Raw genomic sequence first — 24,396 nt, 5'->3', positions numbered from 1 at the left:
ATTTTATAAAAAATATAAAATGATAAAATGGATTTTTTTTCCTGATCCTACTGCAATTTCACAAGCTTCCTCTCATCTCTTTTGCTGTCACCTTCTAGGTTTTCACTATTTCATTTGGCATTATTATTGTAGTTAAAAAAAATTGTGTGAACTCATTGGTGCCCTTGGCAGTAAGATTTAGTTACAGGAAATCCAGAAGCTGAGCCTGCCTTAGTTTCAGTAATTATATTTCTTTGGATTGAGTTCAGAGCCTGTCTGAGATTATGAATACAATTTTCATCTTGCCTCCTTCACCAACTGTCTTGCAAACCCCAGCTCTGAAGAAAACAGACAGCTTTCTATTTAAATATACTTAGGGAGATGATAGTGATTTCTGAATGCTTCCGTGTAGTTCTTTGATAAACTTTCTCCATAAATAATTAGTTCACTTAATTCTTTTTAAAAATTTAAATATTTTCCTTCCTTCCTTCCTTCCTTCCTTCCTTCCTTCCTTCCTTCCTTCCTTCCTTCCTTCCTTCCTTCCTTCCTTCCTTCCTTCCTTCCTTCCTTCCTTCCTCCCTTCCTCCCTTCCTCCCTTCCTCCCTTCCTCCCTTCCTTCCTCCCTTCCTCCTTCCCTTCCTCCCTTCCTTCCTTTTTTATTTTTTTTAATTTCTTGAAGGTGTATTTGTGTTTTACATTTTTCTATGCCATAGGGATATAGCTCTGAAGCAATAACAAAACAACCGGCAATATATTTTATTTTTAAAAATTTATATATACATCCCTTATCATCCTAAATGCCCCCAAATCTTAATTATCCATACTTTATAAGTGCAATTCATGCTTTTCATTACCAAATAAAATTAAGAAAACATAAGAAGCAATTGTTTTATTGCATATTAGGAAATAATGAATACTTCCAAAAGTCACACTTGAGACCAGACAATAGTCATAAGTATAAGATGACTGTGGATACTATGAGATAATGTCTGCTTGTCAGAAATGGAGGGTATAATCTTTTTCCATCAAAGTTCAAAAGTTAACAATGTACTTTATATTTTTATTGCTTCTATTGAGAGATTGATCATGGAATAAATGGGATATTGGCATGTAACTTTTTTTATTGTGGATATTTTTAATATCATGTCTGTATAATACCATTTTTATTGTATGGTGTGAAATTAAAAAAACAAAACACCTTAGTTCTTTTTTAGGAAAAGTTTGTTGAATGCCACTTCACTCATTGGAAAAGAATCATTTCTTTGTTAAAAATCCATAACTTACAACCAGAAATATTACAAGAAGAAAATTCTTGGTTCATATGACAATGATAGAAGAATATATATGGAAAATATTAGAAGATACATGATTATATTAATTGTTCTTTTTGGGAATTATTTGTTTTTTAAATCTACTGATCTTTTATTACTTGGAAACTCTATTTTTAATCATGAAAGAAGCTCATGCTAGAGAAACCTTTCAGTAAAATCAAGCTATCCACATATGGCAAACACTTGGGTACCTCAGCAGGTCCTATGGAACTGATTATGCTTAAGACCATATTTAACATAGCTGGGTTTAAAAATCAGTTCAGATCACATGTAACTCATGTCTCTTGCTATTTGGAATTCCTAAACCAGGCACTAGCAATGTTCACACATCTTGCACTAGATGGGGGGGGGGGGGAGGAAGTGGGAACCTGGAATAGGTAAACAGGCTACATGGAGGTCAACAGCAGTGAAACTGTTTAGAACTTCTCTTGTGGTACCACTTGGTGCACAAAGGGTAGCCTGAGCGAATGAGAAAAAGAGAAGTGAAGGATGGAAGAGCAGTGACAGCATCTATGAGCTATCCCATATAGATGGGCAGGTGTTTCCCACTTAGGCAACCTCCTGCTGAACCCTGATCTAGATATAGTATACTTACATTTAGACTCTGGGAGAGAGAAGAATCACAGACAAATGCACTTGCTTTTTACTTAGAGCAGGTTGGGATTTGGGAGTTGTCTCTTCAACAGAAGGAATAGCTTCTCTGGTTTGGTTTCTGATCAGCCCCTGGGGATGGAAAAAGGTCCATGTTATGAAATCTACATGGTATGAGGATATTGAACACTGCTCAGAGCATGGTACGTTTGGGTTATGGAAAAATTCAAGTAATAAAGATATTTGAAGAAAAACAATTTCAGATTTATTATTATTGAAAAATCTCAGTGTATCTCTTTCTCTTACTTTTTCTTTCCCATCAGTATAGGGTTTCTCCTTTTTTTTTTTTGCATATTGCTTCAACATATTTTAGTTTAAGGAGGCAATATATTGTTGTAGTTAATTCAGAATCCACTAATTTGAAATTTGTGATAATTTACCAAAAGAGTCAAAGAGAGTCTTTTTTTTTTTGCATTTTTGAAGGATGGGTTTTCCATGTGGATTTACATTGGAAACAAGATTGAAGTGGGGAGGAAGTTTCTATATTTGAGAAAATAAACTTTCCCAAGACATCTTAAATGCACAAAAAACTACAGCCACTTATGTACACTTGTATTAATTTTAAATAAATTTCCCTTTTCACTAAAGTATGTGACATAGTTCTTTTCTACTTGGTAATACTTTAGCAGTTTTTAGTTACTATATATTTAAAGAAGTACTATACATTGAAAAGAAGTACATTTTTCATTTTTCCATTATATATTTCAGATTTTTCACTAGGGTGGCATTTCCCCTTTTGTGCTAAAATAGCAAAATTTTATGCTCTTTGTTTTTCAGTGAAGTAGATCATGGGAAAATAATTCTTAGGTTCATCAATTTGGAAGTACAATGGGTTTTAGAGGCCAACAAATATAATTTCGTTTTGCTAATGATGAACCTAAATCCTAGAGAGGTTTAAATGATTTACCTAGGGTCAGTCACATGGCTAGTTTTTGTAGGAGGTAGAATTCGAACCTAGGTTTTGTTGATTTTAGGCCTCTATCCATGCTACCTCACTATGGACAAACCATTTTATCTAAGGAGCACTATTTCTTTAGAAAATACAAATAAAGGGTTATTCCTTTCCAGAGAAATTTATAATACAATGACAAAACTATGACCTTTTCATTCATATCTAGAGTTTATGATGTGAATATTCTTAACTTTTTAATCCTTTATAATCTCTTAAAAGCATTTATCTCTTTGATAACACTCCTTAACATCCTGATTTCGTATTGACAAATTCATTCTAGATCCTGTTGGCTTATGTTACAAATTGGAGGACATATTTAAAAAAGGTCTCCCTGCTTTTTGTTCTGAATCTGTGTTTTCATCAATATAAAGAATTGTATGTCATCAACTTATATGCAATATATAATCTTAGAGAGTTTCTTGATTGAGAGTTGATAGATCAAGAAAGACTTAAATGAGTTCATCCTAAATGACAGACTTGAACTCAAGTCTGTATTTTAGGCATACATTGTTGTCATCATGTTAAAAAAAAGATTTCTCTATTTCTATACTTTTTAGAGCTTTTACCAAAAGTGATTGCTCTCAAGTCCTTTTCCTGTACTTATTGACATAATTTCATAGTTTTGGGATTTTAAAAATATAATTAATTATGTTAATTATCTTCCTAATGTAGAACTACCCTTCCATTCCTGGCATAAATCCAAGTTGGATACAATAAGTCATCTTTGGACTAATTGTTCTAGCATTTTTGTGAAGGATTTGTTGAATATTTCTATGTATTAAAGACCTGAATTTATAAGTCTTCCTGATTATGAATCTTGCCAAGTATCCAATATACCACATGACTTCTTGATCTTTATGTAATAAAAAATAAAACTTAAATGGGGGTATCTCTCTTATTTTGGTCTGGATTCATCCCTTTTACCTTAGGATCTTCTAAGTAGAAATATGAATTAAAACCTATACTAGGCAAACTATTCCCCAAAATGGAGAAAGAAAGCACTGCAAGTCCTTTTATGAATCAAAGGTTGACCTGATTCCCCTGATTACTGAGGGAAAAATAAAACAAAGGAAGAGAACTATAAACACTATAAAAAAGGAATCAATTGATCAAGATAAAATCTTGGCAAAAATATTACAGCAATTAATCCAAAGTCCATTTGTTGTATTCAAGTTGAATTTATATCAGAGATGGAAGGATGGTGCCTAATTAGGAAGATAATTGACATAATTAATTATACTAAAACAGTTACCTCAATAAATATGGGGAAAAGGCTCTTGACTAAAATAATTTTTCCTAAAAGCCCTACAAAGTATGGGCATAGATAAATCTTTTCTTAATGTGATAGCAATCATCTATTTTAAATGGAAAGGTAAGCACTATATATAACAGAGAAACATTGAAAATTTCCCAATAAATATATCAGTAAAAAAGCTTACTCCCTTTTTCTTGCTATTATTTGATATAGCAATATAGTCATAGCAATAGGAAATAGAAATAAAAGGCATAATGAGAGCAAAAGAAGAGAAAAAAAACTATATCTAGTTGATTATAAAATAATGATTTACCTAGGAAATAAGCAAAGAAAGTAGATGACAAAATTAATATTTTCAGAAAAATTGCAGACTACAAAATAAATTCACAAAGTTAATAGTATTTCTATATAATAATAAAAAATCCAAGAAGCAATAATAAAAGGGTCATTCAAAATAAACATAAAATATATAAAATATTTTGGAGTCAGTCTACCAAAGGCCTCTCAATACATGTATAGATTTAATTATAAGATGATTCTTAAAGAAATAAAGAATATCAGATTGCTGGGGGAATACTTAGTGCTTATGGCCACATGGCACCAATAGAATGAAAATGACAATATCAATATTAATTTATATGCTTAGTTATATATCACTCTATGAAAGGACTATTGTATAGATATAGACAAATAACTTGCAAATTCATTTAGATGTTCAAAAAGACCAAGCATATCAAGGAAAATAATGAAAAAAGCTAGGAATGAAGTACTTTCATGCCTCCAGTCATATTATAATACAGCAAAAATCAAAGTGCTTTGGTGCTTAAAAATAGAGAATTAGATCAATGGAATGGATTAAACACAGGAAAAACAGAAAGAACTGAATTGAGCAACTCAATGTTAGATAAACTCCAAAACAAATTACCAAGAAAGAACTCCCTTTCTAACAAAAATTTCTGGGAAAAATAGAAAGCAATCACACAGACATTAGACAGACCAATATCTTATACCATATTCCCCAATTAATTCCAAACAGAAATGTGACCTGAATAGTAAAAATGTACCTTAAAACCTTAGGAGAAGAGAACGCTAGCTATACCTTTCATGGCCATTGATGAAAAATGAATTAAAAAAATTCTTATTCAATAGATTTTTATTGATAGCTCTTGTTTTATGACTTAAATTTTCTTCTATGCTACTCTCCTTTCCCATTCCTGAGAACTGGTGTAAAGATTAAAATTTAGGGGAGACTGAGGCAGGTAGAAATTAGTTTCTCTCTGCAAGGATGAGTCTATTTTTACATTGGGAAGTAAATTCTTAACCAGACAAAAATAGAGGTAATTCTGAATGATAAAACAGATAATTTTAATTAAATGAAATAGAAACAGCTTTGTATAAGTAAAATTAGTATATCAAGGAAGAGAAGGGAAGAAGACAACTGGGGAAAAATTTTGTGTCTGATAAATGTCAAGATATAAAAAACCAACAGAAATCTAAAAGACCAAAAACCATTCCCTAATAGATAAGAGGTTAATGGATATGAACAGATCAGTCTTAAAAGAAGAAACACAAACTATTAACAACCATATGAAAGAATGCTTCAAATCACTAATTATAAGAGAAATGCAAATCACAACAAACTTGAGATTTCAAATTACAACTAGAAAATTTGCATAAGATAAAAATAGTATGGGAGGAATTGTGGAAAGATAACACATTAATGGATTTTTGACTGAGTTGTAAATTGGTATAACCATTATGGAAAGCAATATGGGATTATGTAAACAAAGTGACTAAAATGTCCAAACTCTCTGATTCAGAGTTTCAAAGGCTAGGTATATAACCCAAGAATATAATGGCTCCATATACATTAAGATATTTATAGTGGCATTTTTTATAACAAAGAATTAGAAATAAGTAGATGCTAATTGATTTGGCAAGAGTTAAAAAAAATGTTGTATATACTAAAAGGAATGTCCAAGTATTATATTTAATAATATGTATTAAATATTTATCTTGAAGTGTAATGAAGTAAAAGCTAGAGAAATTGAGGGAGCTTCTACATGTGGCTCCAGCTAGAGAGAAATAATGGGCTGGTGGAAACAAAACTAAAACTCCAATCAATGTAATGATGTACATACAGGAAAGGGGAAAGGGAACTGTGGGAAATGTAGTCCAGGGCACACATTCTAATTAATACATCATGCTAGATAAATGTAATTATTGTACTATAAGAAATAACAAACATAAAGAATAGAAAAAGACATGGAAAGATTACATGAACTGATACAAAGTGAAATAAACAGAGCCATGAAAAAATATATATACAATGATTTGTGAACTTTAGATTACTCTACCCTACTTAGTCTAACATAATCAGGAATGTCTACACCTATACTTAAGGATTAAGTATCTAGGAGGATGGCCTATCATAGACATGTGATAGCAAATGACAAATCAGAAACAGCTGACAGACTTCTGGGCTGTCCTAAGTCAAGCTTAAGCTACCATTGGTACAGGTGAGACACAGGAAAGTGATGTAAAACCATCTATATATTTCACGTCACTTCCTCTCTCCAGCCTTTTTTGTGGCAGAGAGGTGGATGGCGGCAATGTGCTGAGCCTTTCAGCATCTTGGTGTGGTGGCAGCTATTGTCTGGTTTAGTGGTAAGTTTTCTTTGATACCATACTGGAGGAAGTCTAGTAACCTAGTTCAGGTGAGGTGTCTTCTCTGAGCTCTCTTGGAGTTTAGGCTGATTTTTCCTCCTTTATCTTCCAAACACTATTCACTTAGAAGCCTCTAATCTTCTTCAGAAACCTTGTGGCAGAGGACTTTGAACTCCCCCTGGCACAGGCCAGGCATGTGAAATCCTATACCCTTTCCCTCTCTCTTCTCCTTGATTTCTTCCCTCTATATTGATTAAACCACCATAGATGTCCACCAACTTCGGTATTTTATTTGGGGTATCCCCTGGTGACCAAAAATTAAATATAGATTAGGTCATGACTCTAAATTATCCTTACAGTCTACAATGGAAAGGGAAAGACTAACTCCAAAATAATCAAAACTGAATGTTGTGAAATTATAAAGAATAACCTTGCTACAAAGAAGAAAAATACAAAACTACATTTCCTACTTCTTTTCAGAAGTCCACACTTGAACATTATTTATAACATCTGATTTTTAAAAGTTTAATGATTGATTTTGATGAAATTTTTGTCTATCCCTTTGAAATCTTTTTTTAGAAGAGGTAACTCTCCAGGAAAAGGGGTGGGAGAAGTGAAATGTGAATCATGTAAAACTAAAAGATATCAACAAAAAGTTTTTTTTTAAAGAAATCAGATTTTTTTCTGTCTGCTTTTGTTTTTGCTTCATCAGCATGCATTGGCATGCTGGGGGATGTATATCTAGCAGTCAGATCTATAATTGATAAGTTATTTTACTTTAAGGAAGTAATAAACTCTCTTCAGTTTCTTTTCTGACAGATATAAGAATTATTATTTCATAAGTTGTTTTATAATGAATATTGAGATGATAGATGCCATTTAAAAGTGAAAATGCACTACAAAATCAAAATATTTTTTCCATTATCCTATTTCTCCATCTCTGTCCCACCATCTTGCCCCTAACTCTTCTGAAGAACATTCACTTTTTTTTTTTGAAGGCATCATCTTCTTTTCAATTACCAGATACAAATCTTGGATAGCAATAATAGCCCTGAATGCCAGTTTCAAAGAATTTAAGCAAATTATCTGTGGCTATTAAGCTGTTATTTCAAACCAGGATTCTAATGCATTTGTTCCCAACTCCAAGATAAGTATTCATTTTTATAGATCATGACTGTTTCTTCCTTAACTCCTCAGTCTCCTTCCGTTTTTAAGTCTTGTAAATGTTACTCCCCACATTACCTTTCTTTCCCACTTTGTCACTGACATGCCCATGATATCAGTAGTCCAGACTATTCGTCTCCATTATTTTAGTTTCTCCCATCTCTATTCCACTTGCGTACCTGACATATTAATATTCCTAAAACACAGATCTGATTATGTTACTCGCTCAATCAGAACCTTTAGTGGCTCTCTTGCTGGTATTTAAAAACTTTCCAGAGTTTGACTCCCATTTACATTTATTGATTTATTTAAAATTAATCCCCTTTTCACATGCCACATTTCTGTCAAATTGACCTTCTAGTTATTCCTTGAACTCTGCATTCCATTATTTCTCTCTGGGTCTCCACAGAGTCTGTCCATTTGCCTGGAACATACTCCATCCTTACTTTTGTCTTAGAAAGTTCTTAGTTTGCTTCCAGACTCAGTTCAGGTGCCATCTGTTCCAGTAATTTTTTCCTTATTACTTTTATTTTTGGTGCATATTCCCTTCTAGATCTACAGTTATTTATATGTATATGAAAGCTTTGTTTATAGACACCACCACTACCAGCACTGAAGTAAAATGTAAATTCCTTAAGGACAGGGATTGTTTCTTTTCTTTTTTTTTGTCATCTCTCTATTCACAGTGTCTAGCATGGTGCCTTGATCAAGGGAGGTAGAGAGATCCTGGTCTCTGGTTTCTAACTTTGAGAAAGAAGACATGCAATTTCAGACATTCAAGTCCCTGAAGTGAGAGAAAGACTAGGAAAAGTAGATATGTAGAAGAACCGATATTGATTTTGCCCCTCTCCTTAGTTTTCTACACTATGGGCTTTGGGGAATTTTCCCTTAAGAAAAACCTGCTATTTTGGTATTTTCTCAGTCTCTGTCTGTCTGTTTCTGTCTCTATTTGTCTCTCTCTCTGTCTCACTCTTCTTTGTCTCTTTTACTTTCTCTTTACTCTCCTTTTCTCATTTCCCTATTTCTCTCCCTTCTTCACTCTCCTTACCATTCTTTCAACCTCTCCTTCTCTCTCCTCTCTTTCTCTCTGCCAAAGGGAGCTTATTCATTCTGTATATTTTTTGGTATATACTTATCTGTATACCTTTGATTTCTGTTTGTCATTGGCTTATGTACTATTTGATACCTTTATTCTTTGTGGAACTGGCATTTGGTGGGAAAGAAGTCAAGCTTTGAATGTACAGCTTGGAGGAACTTCTTCAATAAGGGATAGTGAGTTTGGGCTTAACTTGGACCTAAAAATGGTTCTTCCTAGACAAAGAATATTTTGGGGAAATAGTTATAATTCTAGCCTGGTACCTCATTTTTGAGGAGAACAGAGTGGTCAACCTCTGGCTCTAACCTCTTACGTCCTCTCCTGGAAAGAACTGGACTCCTTTAGAAAAGAATGGGTAGAGAATATTCTAGAGATATCTATTCACATCCTCCTGTGAGCTCCCCCTAAATAGACTTATGGAGGCATTCATAAACTAATATGAGTAGCAACTCTCATCCTTATATAATTAAAATTTTATATAATTGATATTTTGTTCTGACTCAACACATAAGGACCGAGTTGTGATCCCTATATATATTTTTTACCTGTGGGTAATAACCTGAGAAGGAGAAAGGAGACTGAAGGAAATAGGTGAATAATAAAGACTCAGAGATAACAAGTTAAAACACACGGGGAGTGGCGCAAACTCTGTGAATATTTCCCACTGACAAGGGTGCCAGAGAATTAATGGGAAATATGAGGAATAAGAAAACAGGTGGGGAGTAACAACTCCTTAATGCCTCCTATGTACAAGAGTGCCAGAGGATTAATAGGAAGCATGGGGGCAACAGCATCGCAAGAATAGATAGGACAGAGCAGTCAGAAGATCCAGGAAAGTAAGAGGGAGATTCATGCTTGTTCCAGTATTTATTAGAGGTTTTAGGAATATGGATTGGGAGGTGATCAATGAATATGAAACAAGGCATAGGTTTTAACATTGGTTGAATTGACAATGATGAGATCAAAGAGGTGGAGATTAACCTGACATCGCCTGTAAAGGAATGTGGTCTGATAAGGTGTGAGCTAGGACCCTGTGGCCGCTCAGGAATTCTCTTGCCCCTTGGACTGTAACTTCTATACAATGATCATTAATTGATCTGATCATGTGTGTGGTAAATGAATATATATGATACAATATCAGTACATCAACCATTCTTCCCAGATGCTAACATGCCTGGTATGCTACACAACATTTCTCAATGAGTATCCATATAGCTTGCCTCCCCCAGGAACATCTCTTCAAAAACATCAAAATAAAAAAGGTTCAATAGACTAATTCAATCAATCAACAAACATTTATTAAGCACTCAATATGTCTAGGCACTCTATCAGGCTTTGTGAAGAATGAATGGTTTGCTATTTTCCATTGCATTTGATTTGAGTTTAATGCCTTGATGGGAGGCAGCATGGCAGAAAGGACAAAGAATTGGCCTCTGAGTTGATAAGATGTGTGGGTAAGTCATTTAACCTTTTAGTGCAGTAGGCCAGGGTGATTAAATTTGAGGCTGTAAACCATCCAATTGACTCAGATTAAAATGGTAATTAGCAAATGTTTAATAAAATAAGTATATGTACAATATGACAGTTAATTTGTGGCTTCCTAAGCCAGTTTATAACTTGAGGGGATTTGCTTCTATCCTCCTTTTGTCCAGTTGTTTCCGAAATAAAATGTTGATATGGTTTAAAAAAAAAAAAACTGGTCTAGGAAAACCTCTAAAACTGTAAGTTACAAGAAGTGCCAACCCCAACCTGGCAGATGGAGGGATTTTCCTTAGTCCAATGATATCAGAGGCCCAGCCTGACCCTATATTGTTGTTATTTGGTCATTTTCAGTTGTGTCCAGCTCTTCATGACTACATTTATCTTTTTCTTGGGTGAGGGTAAAGATACTGGAGTGGTTTCCCATTTCCTTCTCCAGTTCATTTTATAGGAAACCAAGGCAAACAGAATTAAGTGACTTGCCTAGGGACCTAGAGCTAATAAGCCTTGGAGGTCAGATTTGAACTCAGGACGATGAGTATTCCTGAATCTAGGCCTAGTGCTCTCTCCACTGAGCCATTTAGCTGCCCATATGTGCTTAGTATTGTGCTAAGTGGTACAAGAGAAACAAACTGTAACTAAGACACTACATCTGCCCCCTAGGAAGTTTACATTTTATTGAAGAGAGAAGATATTACATCCATGAAACAATTAAAAATCAAAAGCATATTGTTAAGCAATTCATTGATTGGTGAGAATTAAATTATATTCCCATTTTTGCTCACAAGTGAGTAGATGAAAAGAAATCAGAGATAACTGAACTCTCCCATAAAAGCTTGCTAGAGGCTGAGGTGGAAGGCCATCTGGGTCATGAAGGATAGGCAGGATTTCAATAGCTATAAAGAACTGAAGAGGGTGATTGCAAGGGCAGAACATGATGAACAAAGGCAAAGAACTAAGAATGAGAGTGTAACATAGAGAGCCTGGGCAGGAGTCTGGCTTGGCAGGAGCAGAGGGTATATATGTTGGGGAATATCAGACTGAGAGACAAGGTTAGATAATAGAAGAGAAGGCTGATGGAAGGATTTAAATGCCAAATCAAGAAACCTTAACTTCAACTGTGCAGAGTAAAAGGAAACTTTTTAGTAGAGGAATAATATCATAAAAACTGTGTTTTAGAGAGATTAGTTAGGACACAGACCAACATCTTATACCATATACCAAGATAAAGTCAAATGAATACATGATTTAGAAATACAGGGTGATACCATAAACAAATTAAAGCAACATGGAAGAGTTTATCTGTCAGATCTACGGACAAGGAAAGAATTTATGACCAAATAAGAAAGAGTGAACATTCTGAGATGTAAAATGGATACTTTTGATAACATTAAATTTAAAAAAGTTTTGCATAAATGAAACAATAAAATCAAGATTAAAAGGGAAATAAAGAACTGGAAAATTTTTTGTTAGCAAATTCTCTAACAAAGGTCTTATTTCTCATAAATTTATAAGAATATCAGTGATTCCTCAATTGATAAGTCATCAAAGGTTATGAATAGAAGTTCTCAAATGAAGAAATTAAACTCTTTATAGGTATCTAAAATGTTCCAAATCAGTAATGGTTAGAGAAATGCTAATTTAAATAACTCTAAGGTACTACTTCATACCTATCAGATTGGCTAATATGACTAAAAAGGAAAATTATAAATGTTGCGAGATGATATGGGCAAACTGTGACACAATTATTGTTGGTGGAGTCATGAATCAATGTAACCATTTGGGAGAGCAATTTGAAACCAAGCTTACAAGGCTCTAAACTGTTGTATAATTGAAAATCTGTTACCCTAAAAAACAACAACAACAACTACATTTCCCGGGAGCCCCACTGACTTCCTGTCATTATGTACTTCCTGTAGACAGGGGATAAATTCAGTGGGTGTGCCTGCTCTGGCCTCTTTGGCTTCCTGACAAGGATGGTGGTGGTAAGCTCGAGGATTTTTAACAGGCTGATTAGCCATGGGCATGTGGTTTTTATTTTGTATCACTTTTATTCCTTTATTTCTAATGATCATTAATAAATCTCTTAAAATATAATATTTTTATTATTTGAGATTAATTTCAATTTTTACATTGTGTATAACTTTTAACCCTGCAATGCCACTTCTGGGTTTGTATCCCAAAAATATGGATGAAAAGGGAAAAGGACATATTTGTACAAAAATATTTATGTCAGTGGTGGCAAATAACTGGAAACTGAAGGAATTGTCCACAGTGGCTGAATGAGTTGTGTTATATGATTACAGTTGAATACTATTGTGCTATAAGAAATAATGAACAAGAGGATTTCAGAAAAACCTGGAAAGATATGGAACACAGTAACAGCAACATTGCACAGTGATCAATTGTGAATGCTTAACTATTTTCAGCATTGCCAATGATTCAGCCACTTACTACCTGTGTGACCCTGGACAAGTCACTTAACCCTATTTGCATTGGTTTCCTATAAAATGAGCTGGAGAAGGAAGTGGTAAACCATCCCAGTATCTTTGCCCAAAAACCCCCCTCTGAATGTGGTCATGAAGAGTTGGATAAAACTGAAAATGACCAATAACAACAACATAGGGTCAACAACATAGATGTCATTAGGGAGTCATGAAAAAAATGCTATCCACCACCATAGAAGTAACTGATGTTGACTCAATGCAGATCAATGCACAAAATTTTTCACGTTATTCCCTTCATGAGATTTTTCTTGTATGTGTGATATGTATCTTCTTTCACAATATGATGAATAGGGAAATATTAATTTCATGATAGTGCATGCATAATCTATATCAGATTGCTTGTGATTTGGGGGAGGTAGTTGGGAATGGAGGAAGGGAGAAAATCTGGATTGCAAAATGTCAATTAAAAGGGTTCAAATTGTTTCTACATGTAATTGGGAAAAACAAAAAATATTACTGAGACTAGATCCTTCATATTGAAAAATGAAAGAAAGAAAGACTATTGGGATTGATTAGCGAGAGAAGGGAAATTAGTCAGGGAAATTATCCTTGAGGTGCTTTAGAGCTGGAATCAACATTAAAATGCTGCTTAGTCCATTCCATTTATTTTATGTACGAAAAAAATGAGTCCCTGAAATTCCCAAAAGTGACTTGGTCAGGATCACCCAAGTGGTAAATATCAAATATCAACTTGAATTCAGGTACTCTAACTCCAAAGTCACATGATTTTTCTGTCTATAGATAACTACAATTGAAATAACAAACTAATGGGAGAAACAATCTTAAATGATCAAGAAATAAATACTGAATATGTGGTGAGAAGGAATGCTAATAATTGATATTCGGTTTGGTATTTGTGCAATGCAATGATATTGCATGTTCTATAGTGAATCAAGTATTCAGTATTTGAGTAAAGGAATTTAATCTTTGCTAATTGGGACTGAAAGTTAATTACTCAGGAGTTATAAAAAAAAATCAGTATTCACAGTTCCTCTTGCACATAGTCTCTCTCATAGATCTGTCCATTGTATGTCTAGACCTGAGGAGTAGATACAGAAATTCAGTCCTTTGGTAAGATGTGTGGATATTCAGACATAAATTGACCTTGAGTTAGCAAAAAGGTGGCAATCTATGGAAATATGGGCAATCATCTAGGAAATCCTGGGATCTTGAATGGTTTCTAGTAATATGGTGGTTTGCCAATTAAAGAAATCTTACTGGGAAACCAGCCTTTCAGACACTGAATTTGTTTTTTAGTGAATTCTACATATATTTGTAAGAAGACACCAACCTAAATTCTGATGGGACAAACTGAAATGACTCTGTAGGAACAAAGCCCTCCAGAGTTACATAGTAGGCATTTGAGAAATGTATTGTGCCCCTTCTTAGCAAAAGGGATTTTTGAATCCTCTCTCTAAAGCAATTATAAGATTATGGTGATTATTTTGGCATGATGGCCTTATGTATCATAGGTACTTGATAAATGATTATGAAGTATATAATTCATTTTGTATTTTTGAGATTAATTCTTAATGAGTAATTAGTATTTTTATTAAACATAATTAATATAGCAAATCCTACTGAATATATTCATTAATTTTGTTGTGATATCTTTGAAAAGGGTTTAGAAATGAATTAATAGTGGCATTCTTGAAATGAGCCAAAATGGTATAGTAGAAGGAAGAAATCCAGTCAAAGTCTCCCCCACATCTCCTCCACAAGGATCTAGAATACATACTATATTGAATCTTTATTGAGACATACATCAGCTGTATGGTTCTGATCCCAGGAGCAGAGCAGGATCACAGATGCATTTCCTAGCCCAGTCTTAAGCTTGTCACAGAATAACAAGATCAGGAAACTCAGACTAAAGGGGAACCTGCAATTCTGTCACCCCAGCTGACTAGGGCTATCCTCAACCAACTGAAGCTCCAATCACAAATGTACAATTATGTCACTTAGACCCAAACACAGGTTAGGAACTTTTAGAGCTCAGCCCATGAAGGCAATGCTCAAACTCTACTTCAGACTACTTTGTGTACACCAAAAGTTGTAGTTTCCTAACCTAAGCTCTTCCTTGGATCTTGAAATATCATCATATTCAATACCCCTAGAAAGCAGCAGGAGGAGGACCTAAGAGGAAAAACAAGAGCAAGCATGGTCCAGATTCCATGAAGAAGTGCTCAGAGCTCCAGTCTAACAAACAGTTGTAAGCTAGGAAGTAAGACTGGAAGAAGGAGCAAACAAAAAGAAGACCTTCACTATAAGGAACAACTATGGAGTCTGGGATATTTAAGCCCTAACCCTAGAAAAAGAAAATAACTCCAAAACATGTATAAGCAGAACTTCAAAGGAAAAAAAAAACAGACACAAGTTTAAGGAGAATTCCTAAAGAAATGAATTAAGAATTTAAAAATAATTTCATAAATAAAATGAGAACATTAGAGGAAAGAGTTTGAAAATAAATGAGAGAACTTGGGGAAATGTTGGGAAAGAAATGAGAGCTATGGAAGAAAGAATTGGAAAAAACCCCTAAGCTTGGCATAAAAGGTATAAAACCTCACACATGTAACAGGATAATAGAAAATTAGAATGGATCAAAAAAGTTAATGATTGTAGGAGATGACTGGAAAGTTTAACAATAAAATAAAAAGACGGAAAAAATGGAACAAACTACAAGGTATCTTATATATAACAAAAAAAAAAACTGACCTGGAAAACAGATCAAAGAGAGATAATTAAGAATTTAATACCACATGGGTGGAAGAGGGAGTAGGAGAAGGGAGGGAATATGGAACTAAAAATAGAAATAAGATTTAAATTTAAAAAAGAATTATTACATCACCTGAAAGCCATGATCAAGAAAAGAGCCAAGATATCCTATTTCAAGAAATCATAAAAGGAAATTGCATAGATTTCTTTGAACTAGAGGGCAAAGTAAAAATAGAATGGACTTGTCACCTTCTGAAAGAGACACCCAAATGAAAACTTGGAGGAATATTATAGTTAAAATCCAGAGTATCCTTGTCAATGAAAAAATACTTTAAGCAGTCAGAAAGAAAGAATTCAAATATCAAGGAGCTACAGTCAGGATCACAAATGATTTAGTAACAACCACTATAAAGGAGAAGAGTGATTTGAATACAATATTCCAGAAGGCAAATGATATAGGCTTGCAATCAGGAATAACACTCAGAAAAAGTGAATGTAATTCTAAAGAGGAAAAAAAATGGATCTTTAATGAACTAGATGATTTTCCCAGCATTCATGATGAAAGACTTAGTGTTATGTAGCAACTTTAAAATATAAAACACAGGAATCAAGGAAAACATAAAAAGATAAATATGAGTGATAATAATAAGAGACTAAGCATGGATGAACTCTTTATGTTCTAATGTGCAGAGATGATAAAATATGTATATTTAGGTAGATAGAAAGATAGATATAGATAGCCCCTTAGAGAGAACCATATCATCATAGAGGGTTCATAGAGGGAATCTAACAAGGCAAAGGTCCTGAGAGTGAATATTTTTTTAAATGATTTTATAATCTTAAAATAAGAAAGGAAAGATAGAGGAAAAGGAATACACCAATGTAAGAAATCTAGTATCCTCCTAATCTCAGTAAAGGAAGAAGCTGCTGGGAAGGTTTAACTCTCAAGCACTCCTGTATGGCCAAAAGTCCTTTTTCCTACAGGTGAATTTGAATATCAACTAGCTACCAATTTTCCAGACTTTCCTCCACCCACTTCCTCCAAAATGAATCATCACCTGTTTGATTTAGCATATAAGGTCCAGGGTTCCCACTCTATTCTCCTGATGCCTGGTTCTACTTGACCCTCCATAAAAACTTAGCAGACTTTGTTGTTTTTTGCAGGACCAAATCCACTCCACAGTGCACCTGTTTCCATCTTCCCTGATTGCCCTTTTTATTGCCAGTATTCTCATTCCTATCCCTAATCAAGTGTTTTCTCCTCTATTGTTTCAATTTTTCACTGAATACTTTGTGGTGTTCCACCTCCCAGGCCCTGCAAGTTTTTTCTTTAGCCATTGACTAAGACTAGAATTTTGGATCTCAGCAGCCTCCTCTACCTTCTAAGATGCTTCTAAAGAAATGTAGAATACAAGACTGGACTGGGAAATCAATATTCTGAACAGTAAACTCCAGTGGCTTCCTATTATCCCTGGAATCAAATATCAACTTTTCTATGTGACTTTTAAAACCTCCACAATCTATCTTCAGGCAGCCCAACAGTATATTATCTTCCTCCCACATTCTATGGCCCAACCAAATTGACCTTCTTGCTGTTCTTCACACAAGATATTCCATCTCCTCACCATGGAAAATTGAGGATAGCTTCCTTCTTACTTCCATATCTTAGAATCCCTAATTTCTTTCAAGACAGAAAAAGCAATAACTCTACATTGTCTTACCCAATCTCCCAATTTTCTCCCCAAACTTCTTTGAATTTATTTTGTGTTTTCTTATGTATGTACATACTGTTTTCTTTATAGAATGCTCCTTGGGGACAGGGACATTTTCTTTATAACCCCAGCTCTTAACAGTGTGCCTGGCATAGAATACGAACTAAATAAATGCCAATTGAAATGGTAAAAGTGTAATTTATAAATTGATTGATATTATATTTATTCCAAGGGATTTAAGGCCATCTAAAATTCTTGACCTTAAGTTAATGTAGACATTTAAAATCTATAACATAATTCTTCTAGAGCAACATTTAAAAGAATTTACTAGCAAACCAGAAACAAGGATTATAATCCGCCAAGACTAGTATTAAATACTAAATTAGTATACAAATAGTAGCTTCTCGAGGGCAGAGAATGTTTCACTTTTGTCTGCTTTCCCAGTACTTGCTTAATAAATATTTATTAATTGATAAAAATATTAATTGATTTTATAAGTCAAAAAAACAAATACAGAAACCACAGAAGACACTCAAAAAGCAAATGCAGAAATACCTCACTCGCAACAGTTGCCCTTGAGGTACTTTGAGATATGAAAGTACCTTGAGATTTTAAAGGTGTTAATTGAGAATCAATGTCAATTTGTAATAATGGATTCTTGGATGATGGATGAATGGATAAAGGGGAATTGGAGTTGGGGTTGCCAGGAGACAATCCCTTAACATTCTGGTTTATCATTAGATGTACCATAGGGTTCTACACTGTCCCTGCTATATCCATAGTGCTCTCCTATATTTGGATTCCAGCTAGACCAAAAACCATAAACTTTTAGAGCCTCTAGGTAAACAATTGCTAAGTTGAACAATCAGTGAACATACATTAAATACCTACAAGCATTTATTAAACCCCTACCAGGAACCAAGCACTGTGCTAGGTGCTAAGGATGCAAAGACAAAGTAAAATAGTTCTTGCCCTTGAGGAGTTTACAGTCTATCCTGGGAGGGAACAATGGAAATACATATGCAAAGAGTATTGGACTGGGGGTCAGAGGTACAGGAATCTTGCTTCTGCCATTTACCACTAAGAAGACCCTATGCAAGCCACTTCCCTACCCCCCTTCCACCTCACATTTTATTTTCCTTATACTCAGAATAAAAAAGAGGTCCATAGATTAGATACCCAAAGAGATATAATCTTGCTTCCTCTGGATTGGAGTTTCTAGGCTTACTAAATTATGCTCTTGTTTAGATTTTCAGTTAAAGGAGCCTGTCAAGTCAAATGCAATGTAGAAACTTTGCCAGAAATCAATTGACTTAGCAATGATTTCAGAGCTATTATTATAGTATTTGAACTTAAAGTCTTTCTGACTCTAAGACCAGCCTTCACTCCACCAGTAGGCTGTGCTGCCTCTCTCTATTTTTATTCACGTACAACTAAATCAATACTTAAAGAAAAATATGGGGCAAAAATGGGCCCTATGAAGTATTTTGTATCCTTACATCACCAAGAGGACAAATATTTATGGACATTGCTAGGAGAGAGTGGATTTTCCTCTTGACAATACTAGCTCTACAGAAGCTTCCTAGGAGCCTTTTTACCCACTGCTTTTCCTCATATCTACTCCTTACCAGCTTAATATAAATTAAGTTGGCAAATTTAGGCATATTCCAAATTGACAGTTATTATTATATTTATTACAAAGGAGATGAGGCCAGGCAGATGCTTTTTTTAAGTTAATGTCTTTACTTTTAATCTGTAACACAAGAAATTTACTCGTTCCTCATCATTAAAATGAGGGGGGTGGACTGAGAGCATGATTCCCTCTAATGGCTCTTCCATCTTTCAGCTTATGGTCTTATGCTCTAGAGATATAGTCTAGCTATACATTCTTCTAAAGGGAGATGGAATAGTGATTGGACCTATGAATTCAATAGTATAGGCAACTGCTAGGTGAGGAGATTCCCTTAACAATGCAATTTAGCACCTTCTCTGTAATTTAGAGTCTAGGGAATTGCCTAGAGCCCAGGGAGGTTAAGTGGTCAGCTTCAATGCCAATTCCCTATCTACTAGGCTTCGTTGTACAAGTGAAACTATAATTTTTGGTCTGAATCTGTAAAATCATGCCTGGGCTTCTAAGGAGTGCAGTAGATAGAGCTCTTGGGCCTGAAATCAAGAAGACCTGAGTTCAAATTTGACTTCAGACACTTAGTAGCTGTCTGACTCTGGGCAAGTCACTTAACCTTGTTTGCCTCAGTTTCTTCATCTGTAAAATGAGCTGAAGAAGGAAATGAAAAACTACTCCAGTATCTTTGTCAGGAAAACCCCAAATGGGGTGACAAAGAGTTAGACATGATTGAAAACGATGAACAATAAGGGATCCACCAATTTGTAAACTCCCTTCCCTTCCTTCCCCTCCACCACCCTAACTTCTACCTCATTGTTGTAAATGGGTTAAGGTCTCTATAATTTACATTCTCAAATTGAGAAAATAATATTCAAAAGTTAAAACCATTTAATACCAAAGGATCTCAGTTCTTAGCAAAATATATGAACTATTTTACTTTCCGGAAATAAAACATTTTATGGAAAGACTCTTCATCCATTTGAAATTCTGTCATATTGTGGATGACAAGGTCCAGAAAACTAGCTGAAGTAGGCAACTAATGTGTCTGTCTGTCTCCACTATGGAAAGCTGGACTGAAGGAGTTTAAGTAACTGGAGGGTCATAGGATGACTAGGATGGACTTTAGAATTTATCTAATTCATCTAACTTCAAATCTCTCATTTCAGAGATGAGGAAACAGACTCAGGAACATAAGATGATTGGCCCATGTTCACACAAGTTGAACTCAAGTTCAAAGCTGGGGTTCAGCTCACTTTCCATTGTTTCATGCTACCTCAGATGAAGTCTGAGAGGTCATTGATGAGGAGGGAGGGGAATTATTTTTTTAAAGGATTCATTTTTCTTGATTGCAGACAAAACTTGTTTAATTGTCTATATGTCTTCAATCAAGAAGAACAAATCATTTCAGTAAAATTATTATGAATTGAATTCTGGTTATCCAGGAAAGTCTCCAAATTGTATCTGACTGTTGACAGGCTCCTTTAGCTGAAATTCCAAACAATAGTGAGCATATTTCAGAATAAAAAAGGAGATCCTTAGGGCAGGCACCCAAAGAAATACATCCTTGCTTCCTTTGGATTTGAGTTTCCCAGTTTATTGGATTATGCAGACTCGTTGATTACATTATTTAAATATCTTTTCTCAGATTTCGTTCTTGCTTTATGCTTCTGTCACCACATTGCTGCCCCAGGAACACAATATGACATAGTCCATGTCCCCCCAGTTCTATTTCTTGTGTAATTAAATGGTGCCAGTTTTTGAGGGAGGTGAGGCGTGCCAGGTCCCATACACATTGGTTCATTCAGTGCCCGCTTGTGTGTGGGGTTGCCTCGGGGAGGTGGGACTGGGTAAGGCAATCGAAACAGACATAGTTCCTTTCCTCTAGGAGCTCACAATAAAAACCAGACAACAGGGACGTGGCAAACATTAAAAAAAGGCGAACAGATGCACAGCTGTATAAACAGAGACGTCCAATACAGAGTATTTTTATTTTTTGTGAAAGTTAGCGCCTTTGTCCTTTATGGGGTGGAAACTGGGAAAGGCAGGTCGCATGGCAGAACAGGTAGTGAGTGAGTTGTGTAACCAGAAGACATGTAGGCACCTCATCCCTACCTTAGTAGAAGAGGCTGTCCTTGTGTAAATATCTACTCTGAATTCTGTTAGTTACCTAGCCCCATACTTCTCTGAGAAAATTGGTTGAAACCAGCCTAGAGGAGAAAAAATTATTAAGCATGGTATACTCTGCCAGGGGGATTTCATAAGTCTTCTTTCCACTGGAAACCAGGCTAAAAAGTAAATAAAAACCAGAATGCACTGTAATTGTATGTTCCACTTATAATCAAATAGCACATGCTGGTTGAGTTTCCAAGGAAATTATTACTTTTCCTTTTAAGAGATGATTTTTTTTTTTGCCATTGTCTAGCATTTATTGCCTCTGACATCCTGAAGATGGTTGGTAAATAATCTAGAATCAGAGAATACAGCCGAAATGGAATTTCAAACCAGCCTGATCCCCCAGGATTTATGGCTATCTTTCTCTCTTCTTAAGTATATCCTGATACGGAACTGTAAAACTCTCCCTTGGTAATCTATCCCAGGGTTTGTAAAACCTTACTCTTCACTTAGATCTTTTCATCTAACCTAAATCCCTCTGGCTCCAATTCAAAGTCATAGATAAATGAGTTGGAAGGCATGATGGAGATCATCTCATTCAATCCCTTTATCCTCCAGATGAGGAAAACAAGACCTCGGATAATAAAGTGTTTTCCTTACAGCTATGCAATTGAGTGGCAGAGTTGGGATTTGAATCCAGGTCCTTTGACTCCATATCTAATACAGTTCAATTCAATTTAACCAGCATTTATTGTGTCTGTGATGGATGTATAAGGGACAGGATCCAGGCTATGAAACTATAAAAACCAAAAATAGCTCTGCCTTCCAAGAACTTGTTACTTAATTTTTTTGTACTAATTAACAATCTATTTTAATTTAAATAATCTATTAAATTAGGACCCCTATAGAAGTCTACTTGTCAACATTTCATCTATTGGCAACAAATTGCCTATTTTCTGTGACTACTTGATTCATTTTCTACTACAAAACACTAGAGATAACTAGGTGGCACAATGGATAGTGTGTTGGTCCTAGAGTCATCTTCCTGATTTGAAATGCATCTTCAGATACTTTCTAGCTGTGAGACCCTGGATATGTCACTTAACTTTGTTTGCCTCAGTTTCCTCATCTGTAAAATATGCTAAAGAAGGAAAGGGCAAACCATTCCAATATCTTTGCCAAGAAAACCCCAAATGGGGTCATGAAGAATCACACATGACTCAGCAACACCACTACCACACTGGTCTCTTTCCATTATGCCAATTTAGATCTCTTTATTCTTCTGCCTTCAGTAGAAATAATAAATAATTACATGCCCTACAAGAGGATCCCTTATAAAAATAGTAGTTAACATTACCTAACGCCTTCTTTTTGGGATATAGAGCCTCAGCTGGGTTGACAGTTTTTAATTTCTGACTTTTCTCCACTGGCCTGCTTCCTTTTCTTGGCTGATTTATTGTCTCATGTGTCTGTAGTTGAATCATTTCAATCTGTACCATTCCTTTGGTTCCAAGTAGGCCTTGTTTGCTTATTAGGTCAACACATTTTTAAAAGCATATTTTTGGCATTTAGAAGGTGATGTCCACAAAATGTAAATATATTTTAATTTAGCTTTGACTAAACAAAACTGCTCTCTTTCCTTTGGTAACCTCATCAATTCTCAGGGTACCTACTCATCACTAGCAGAATGGCATCATATCCCAGACTTTTCAAGCAGGAATCTTTGAGTCATTAGCAATTTGCCACCGTGCATTACTCTGCAAATCCAGGGAGAGCACATCTGAGAGTTTTCACAGTATGGCGTTTGACATACTAGAGGGAAAGTTGAAGTTTACATGCTCCTCCATCCATCAGTGTACATGCTTCCAGGTCTTTATGCTCCAAAAATTTTTTTTGGAATCTTATAAATCATATACTATAAAAATGAGCCTGTGGAGAATAAGATGAGATGCAGATTTCCTATTAAAAGGTAAATCCTTCATTTTGAAAAGTTAAGCAGGATGGAACTTTAAAGAAGGAATTCAAGCCACAAAAAGAATTCTTTGATTTAAGGCAATGGATAAAATCCAATACAGAAATATTCTCTGGGCTTATAGGATTCAGATTTGATTATGTATTTGATCAATTTTCATTTGACTGACATTATACTCTACTTACTCTCTTATTGGAGAGAGGTTACTAAAGAGAACATAGATGGGTAGAACAACTAGTTTCATGAAAATGTATATTAATGTGATCCAGGCAGGATGCAAAATAATTTTGAGGGTATTGAGAGAATAATACACAAAGTTTCTGAAGAATAAGAAGAACTGAAAGCATGGAAAAACTCAGGCATTCTTAATATTAAAAAATAAAAAGCTGATAAAATGTTAACTTTGAACATATTTGTCCATTCTTCCATCTATAAAAATATTTTATCATGTGTACATGAAACAAGGTCATTCTCAATGAAAAGATTAGCAGCGAATAAATAGGTTTTTACAAACAATATTCACAATAGATCATATCTCTGTCATTTCAAAATTGACTGAAAGATATAAGATCTGATTGTGCTTATTTGTTAATTTTTGAAAAAAAAAAGCATTTGATGTGTAGAGTGAAATGCTATTTTGAAGGCTTTCTCCCCCTCCCCCAATTTATTTATTTAATAAAAATTTATTCCCAGGTATCTCAGCCCTCCTCTCCTCTCCCTGCATCATAGAAAGTATCACCTGACCCATATGCATATATAGATTGTGCCTTTCATATTTCTTTTTTTCAGTTTATTATTTGGAGGTAAACATTCACAAATTCTTCTTCAAATATTAATTCTGTAATTGTATATAATGTTCTCTTGGTTCTACTAATTTCACTCTTTATTACTTCATGTAGATCTTTCCAAGTTTTTGAAAAAATTAATCTGCTCATCATTTCTTACCACCTAGTAATATTCCATCACAATAATATACCACAATTTAGACCCCAATTGATGGTCCCTCAATTTCCAGTTCTTTGTCATCACAAAGAGAGCTACTATAAATATCTTGGAATATATAGGTTCTTTTCCTTTTCCCCTGATTTCCTTGGGAAACCAATGTAGCAGTGGTTTTGCTAGATCTAATGGTATCCACAGTTTTATAACTCTCTAGGCATAATTCCAAATTGCTCTTCAAAAT

The 24,396-nt window shown here is 34.7% G+C and overlaps 1 protein-coding gene across 4 annotated transcripts in view; it reads right to left on the bottom strand.

Annotated features, from left to right (window-relative positions):
* COL8A1 (collagen type VIII alpha 1 chain) overlaps positions 1 to 24,396 on the bottom strand; it is a 228,784-nt gene that overhangs the window by 90,635 nt on the left and 113,753 nt on the right. For all 4 annotated transcript variants that reach the window (XM_007493590.3, XM_056793379.1, XM_007493591.3 and 1 more), the window contains exon 2: positions 1,906 to 2,033. The gene's annotated coding sequence lies outside the window, so the exon portion shown is untranslated. The remainder of the gene's footprint in view (positions 1 to 1,905; positions 2,034 to 24,396) is intronic.

Source organism: Monodelphis domestica, chromosome 4 (genome assembly GCF_027887165.1).
Source record: "Monodelphis domestica isolate mMonDom1 chromosome 4, mMonDom1.pri, whole genome shotgun sequence".
Taxonomy (NCBI): Eukaryota; Metazoa; Chordata; class Mammalia; order Didelphimorphia; family Didelphidae; genus Monodelphis; species Monodelphis domestica.
Note: the sequence above shows the minus strand (reverse complement) of the source record. Positions and strands in the feature narration are given on the sequence as shown.